The following is a 5913-nucleotide window of genomic DNA, read 5'->3' on the forward strand; positions in this document are numbered from 1 at the left end:
ACATACTACAAAGATTTATTTGGGAGGTTCATTAAAAAAGCTACATTCATATTGGATTGGTTTACATGAATACTTTTACAATAAGCTTAATCTTTAAAACAAAAACTTCCTAAAATTGAGGAAAAAAACTGTATGGTTTAGTTATTAAGTATTAATAAAATTTTCATGAACATTAAAAAAAAAGAAATAGAATTCTTCATAGCAAATGTCCCACACAATTATTCCAGCCAATAAACACTAAACCTTTAGCTGCATAGGTAAAGCATATTTGTAGGCCTTACAGAATACTTGTAGTTCTCTCTCTGTTGTTTCCACAGGTACCACATTTGACTGAGTAACTACAGATTGCGTCTGACACACACTAACACTAACCACACACACTGTACTGAAAGAACCCTAACGCTGATATTTGGGCTTGTTCTAGGTGTACTGCCTGGTACACATAGAAGCAGATCTAGGATAAGAGACTTTTACTTTGCCTTGACTGGTTCTCGTTCTAATCAGCAAACTCTTAACTTTTTGTTTATAATAATAATTTTTAAAATCTTGTAACATGGATGGTAAGGAGAGTCCATCAACCCCATCGTATGTAGTGCATCTGCAGATAACTGCATGGCAGATGTACTGCAAGCTAAAAGGACAAGTCCTATTGTGTGAGATTGTAAGCAATGTTTCAAAGAGCATGCAAGAACTGGGATCTTTATAATGTTCCAAAAGTTCTGTCACAGGATAGGAGTGACACACACACACACATTAGGAGCATCACAACTGAAGTTGTGATTCCACTGTTCACATCGGGCATGCAGGGATCTGTTGTAGGGACGGAAGGTCACAGAGAAGAGGTAGTCTTCTTGTGCAGAGTCCCTTCTGATTTCCCTTCAAGAAGGGCTACTGCTTCGTAATGGTCTGTCACTCCTCAGTAACAGGGATTACCTGTAATTTGAAGCAAATCAGGCATAAGGCAGTGTATGGAATTAATCTGAGTATGTACTTTCCAAGCTCGCTGTCTGCTAATGTGGGCATAGTAGTCCCCAGATCCCTGGCGTTGGTTTTGTGGCTATGCGGCTGCAAATGTAGTGTGGTTGTGTGCTCTTGTGAGTGACAATTAGCTTGTGCACTTGCAGAACTATCCTCACTTCAGTCATTCCAGGAGCTAACTTTGGTTTACATAACGGATTAACCTGTGTGGTAGCTTTGAATGTATGTATTTGTGCATTGGGAAGGGGATCAACCCATACTTCAGTACTAAGCCACCTTCTCTCTCTGACCCTATTTTCTTCATCTTCTGTGGAAATCAAAGATGGATCAAATGTACCAAAAAAGTTGAATGTGGATTTATAGGAGCCGTATGCTGTTTAATCAAATGCCATTTGGGGGCTAAATATGAGCAAGCAGGAAAAGGGCCTTTCTCAAGCATTAATTCAGAAAGATGTATTTTTTTTTTTCTTTTATTTGAGAAATGGGGTTTTGACTGCTTGATGTAAGTTCTCATGGGAAAGCACAGTTCAACAGTAACCTGCAACCTTTGTTTGAAAGAGCGATTCCCTACAGTTCTGCTGGAAACACTATCCAGATCATGGACATAGCTTATGCCCTAGGCCTCTCTGCCTTTGAAGTTCAGAGTGAGTTCTACCAAACTTTTATCACCATCCAATGAACTCAGTGTCTTTGTAAAACAGGTTTGATTTTTCTTCCCACCCCATGGAGCATGTTGAGAATAGCAGTCTCTTCGTGCAAATCTTTTGTTCCTGGGGTGGTGGCACATGAATCCTTATCCTTTTCAATACTTACTTGAACAGTCTAGGGATTTCGGCAGCAAAAGTTTGATTTCTTCTGGAAAGACTCTTTGAAGGGCTTAGTCTCAGTTGTACGGCAATATTTTCTCTTAAAGGACTGATGAGATTTTGACATCTGTGTTAGAAGTTATTCCACGTTTCCCGCCCCCTTTATCCATTGATAATATGACTTTATAACATGGATGAACCTGGAGGAGACAGTAAGCTGAGTGAAATAAGTCAATCACAAAAGAACAATTGCTAAGTTTGTTTCTTTTCTGCTGGGCTGTTGTGCGCTGGTCCAGCTGCTTCACTTCCGGCTGTCTGCTCCTCAGCCCCACCACGATGTTGGCGTCCAGGGTCTGGAACCATGGTCTCACAGACACTGATGGAATGCCCCAGACTGTGGCCCCCCAGACATTTTTCAATCCTGGAACTGAACTCACACCCATGGATCTTTTTACAGCCATCTAATGGTGGTGCTGTTCAGTCGGTTCTGTCTCATAGCAACACTGTATATAGGGTTTCTAAGGAGCGGCTGGTGGTGGGTTTGAACCACCGACCTTTCAGTCCAGATCATTAGCCTGCTGGTTGGTGCATGGAAGGCAGCTTCATCCAGGAGCAACTGCGGCCAGGCAGGACAGGCAGGGATGGCGCTGTCACTGCCTGCCTGCTGGCCCATCCAGTCCCCTCCAACTGCCAAGTTAGCACAGTCCTGCTTCTTCAGGATGGCTCCGCTGTATGCCCCATCAGGACCCCATCTCCTTCCCCTGCCACCTTCCCCTCTAAACCCTTTCCTTTCACCATCCCTTCCCTGCCCCTCAACCCCACAGGAATGGAAAGTACTTCTGGGCGGGGACTGTGAAGAGGTTTTAAGGAAATTGAAAACTTGAATGGTGAGAAAAAGTCCAGAAAATTTGAGTTAACAAATACTTTACGTGACAACAAGGAACTTGCTCCTTTTTGGAGGATAAAAAGGGCTACCCTACTAGATATTCATTAGAAATCTTAACCCATTTACCCTACAGCCTTGTTCTTGTCACTTGCAACTATCTTTGGTCCCCCCAAATTCAAAGAACACTGAAAAACAATTTTCATGTGATATAAAAGTTGTTACGTGCCATTAAGTTGGTTCTGAGTCACAGCAACCAGGGTATAGGATTTCCACGGCACAGCTAGTGGGTTTGAACTGCCAACCTTGTGGTTCGCAGTCAAGGGTTGATCCTCCATCTCCATACCAGAAATCTGTCCTGTTAAATAAACCCAAAAATCTTTAGGGGAAGAGCTAGAGATAGGGAAACATCTCCTTCAGAAGTATATAGACCGAGATAGAGGCTATGTTGAGAAATAATCTCTTCACAACTTGAAACTTTTGTTTAATAGAGGTTTTGACAATTTCATATTTTGCTTAAGAAAATTAAAGAATGGTTGTAAAAGTTTATTGACAGAGAACTGTCAAAAATTTAAGCCAGATTCAGAAGAGGATGTGGAACTATAGATACCACTGCTGATATCAGATGGATACTAGTTATAAGCAGACAATACCAGAAAGATGTTGACTTGTGCTTTACCGACTATACAGAAACTGTGTGGATCATGACAAACTGTGAGTAACATTGCAAAGAGCAGGTATTCCAGAACACTTCATTGTGCTTAATGAGAAACCTGTGCACAGACCAAGAAACAGTTAGAAATGAACAAGGGGATACTGAATAGTTTAACACCAGAAAAGGTATGTACTAGGGTTGTATTCTTTTACCATATTAATCTGTATGCTGAGCAAATAATCTAAGAACTGGATTATATAAAGAAAAATGTGGCATTAGGACTGGTAGATGACTCATTAACAACCTGAAATATGCGGATGATGCAACCTTGCTTGCTGGAAGCGAAAAAGAGCTTAAAATACTTGCTGATGAAGATTAAAGAGCACAGCCTTTAGTATGGATTGCTCTTCAGTGTAATCCTCACAACTGGGACAATAGATAACATAATAATAAATGGAGACAAGTTTGAGGTTGTCAAAGACTTCATTTTGCTTGATTCTACAATCAACGTTCAAAGAAGCAGCAGTCAAGATAACAAAACGATACATTGCATTAGGCAAATCTGCTGCATAAGACCTTTTAAAGAGTTCAAGAGTAAACATATCAGTTTGAGGACTAAGGTGCACCTGACTCAAGCCATGGTATTTTCAATTGCCACATGTGCAGTTGAACACTGAATAAGGAAGAACATAGAAGAATGGATGCAATTGAATTATGGTGTTGGAGAAAAATATTTGAAGTATCATAGACTGCCAGAAGAACAAACAAATCTGTGTAGGAAGAAGTACAGCCAGAACGTACCAGGATGCAAAGACTGTGTCTCTCTTACTTCAGATAAATTATCAGGAGGGACCAGTCCTGAAGGACAACATGCTTGGTAAAATGGAGAATCAGCAAAAAAGACCCCAATGAGATAGACACAGGGACAAAACAATGGGCTTAAATATGACAGTTGTGAAGATGGCCCAGGACACTGTAGTGCTTTGCTTTGTTGGGCATAGGGTCGCTGAGAATCAGAATAAAATCTATGGCAGTTAACCACAACAATGATGTAGGAATTTTTCACTTGCCCTCATTTATCTAAACCTATTTCAATTCCATATTGTTGTAGTTGCTAGAGAAATTTTATTGGGATTTCATTGAGTCCATTAATTGGGGGAAATTAGCCGTTTAAAAATGATTCAGTTAAGAAACATACATTTCTCTGCATTCATTCCGAACTACTTTTTTCTACTCTGATAAAGATGAATAGTTTTAATGTATCATGGATTAAATTATATTCCCTCAAAGTATGTGTCAACCTTGTTGGGCTATGCGTCTCAGTGGTTTGGCAGTTACATAATGATTCCCCCATAATGTGACTTGATGTGATAAACCAACAAGAGGATTAAGGGAGGGTGCAACATCCTTGAATTCCATCACAGTCTGATGCCAGTGTTAAAGGTATTTCCCTGGGGTCTAACCTGTGAAACCTGCTGGTCTTCCTTTAAAAAAATTATCTTTTGTTCTGAAGGATCTTCTCTTCCTCTAGCTGCTCCAGGCTGTTCTGCATGTCCTTTCCAGTGGAAAGGTCCTACTTCAGAAGGTTCTGAATGGGGCTCATGATTCCACCTAAGGTCCTATACACTACAAAGGCTCCACATAAAACCCATTTCATTGAGTAAGTTCTAGAACCCTTTTTAGGTATTCTAATCAGTTACAGGCTGAAGACGGGCTTACAAGTTTTCTGTAATCATGTTTCCTAATATTCCTTTCTATTCCACTCAAGTGTCTATGTTACTATAGCAGGCAAGGGAAACTAATATTTTTAAGACAGTCAAGTATCTTAACATTATTTCCCCTCTTTTACCCATTCAGACTATGCCTTTATCCCTGTATTACAGAGCCTTGTTGTTCCAAGGTTGAATATACATCACTATTTGCCTCTGTCCCATTTAGTCAATGCAAACTTGCCTCAGTGTTCCCCTGTCTACCTGAATCTTGCACCCTCCTTCACCTTCTTGTTTATTGCCCTCCCCAACATCCGAATTATGCTGTATCTATCCCCTACCCTGTGCTCTGTCTCTCCTCCTTCCCCTCTACCCTCTGGTCAGCCACAAAGTTTTTGTTTGTTGTTTTTGTTTTCTTTTTGTATGGGTATCTTTTTGCTAAGCATTTACAATCATGGTCCTATGCTATATTTGTCCTTTTATGACTAATTTCACTCAACATAATGTCCTCAAGATTCATCTATGTTAATACGGTGGCTTGCAGCTTCCTTGTTATTCTACAAGGTAGCAGAATATTCCATTGTGTGTATGTACCACGGTTTGTTTATCCATTCTTCATTTAATGGGCACTTAGGCTGTCTCCATCTTTTTGCTCTATGAATATTGGTGTGCATATATCTACTTGCATTATGGCTCATATTTCTAATGGATATATACCAAGTACAGGAATTTCTGGATAATAAGGTATTTCTATTTCCAGTTTTCTGAGGAAGCTCCATAATGTTTTCCAGAGTGGTTGGAACATTTTGTATTCCCATCAGCAATGTAGGAGGGTCCCAGTCTCTCCACATCCTCACCAGCATTTATTTTCCTCTGCTTTTT

At 40.3% G+C, this 5913-nt stretch overlaps 1 pseudogene; it reads right to left on the bottom strand.

The window, feature by feature from the left end:
• Positions 1 to 470: 470 nt before the first annotated feature.
• LOC102811045 lies at positions 471 to 1954 on the bottom strand (annotated as a pseudogene).
• Between the last annotated feature and the right edge of the window lie 3959 nt (positions 1955 to 5913).

The sequence above is a fragment of the Chrysochloris asiatica genome, unplaced genomic scaffold (assembly GCF_000296735.1).
Source record: "Chrysochloris asiatica unplaced genomic scaffold, ChrAsi1.0 scaffold00009, whole genome shotgun sequence".
Classification (NCBI taxonomy): domain Eukaryota; kingdom Metazoa; phylum Chordata; class Mammalia; order Afrosoricida; family Chrysochloridae; genus Chrysochloris; species Chrysochloris asiatica.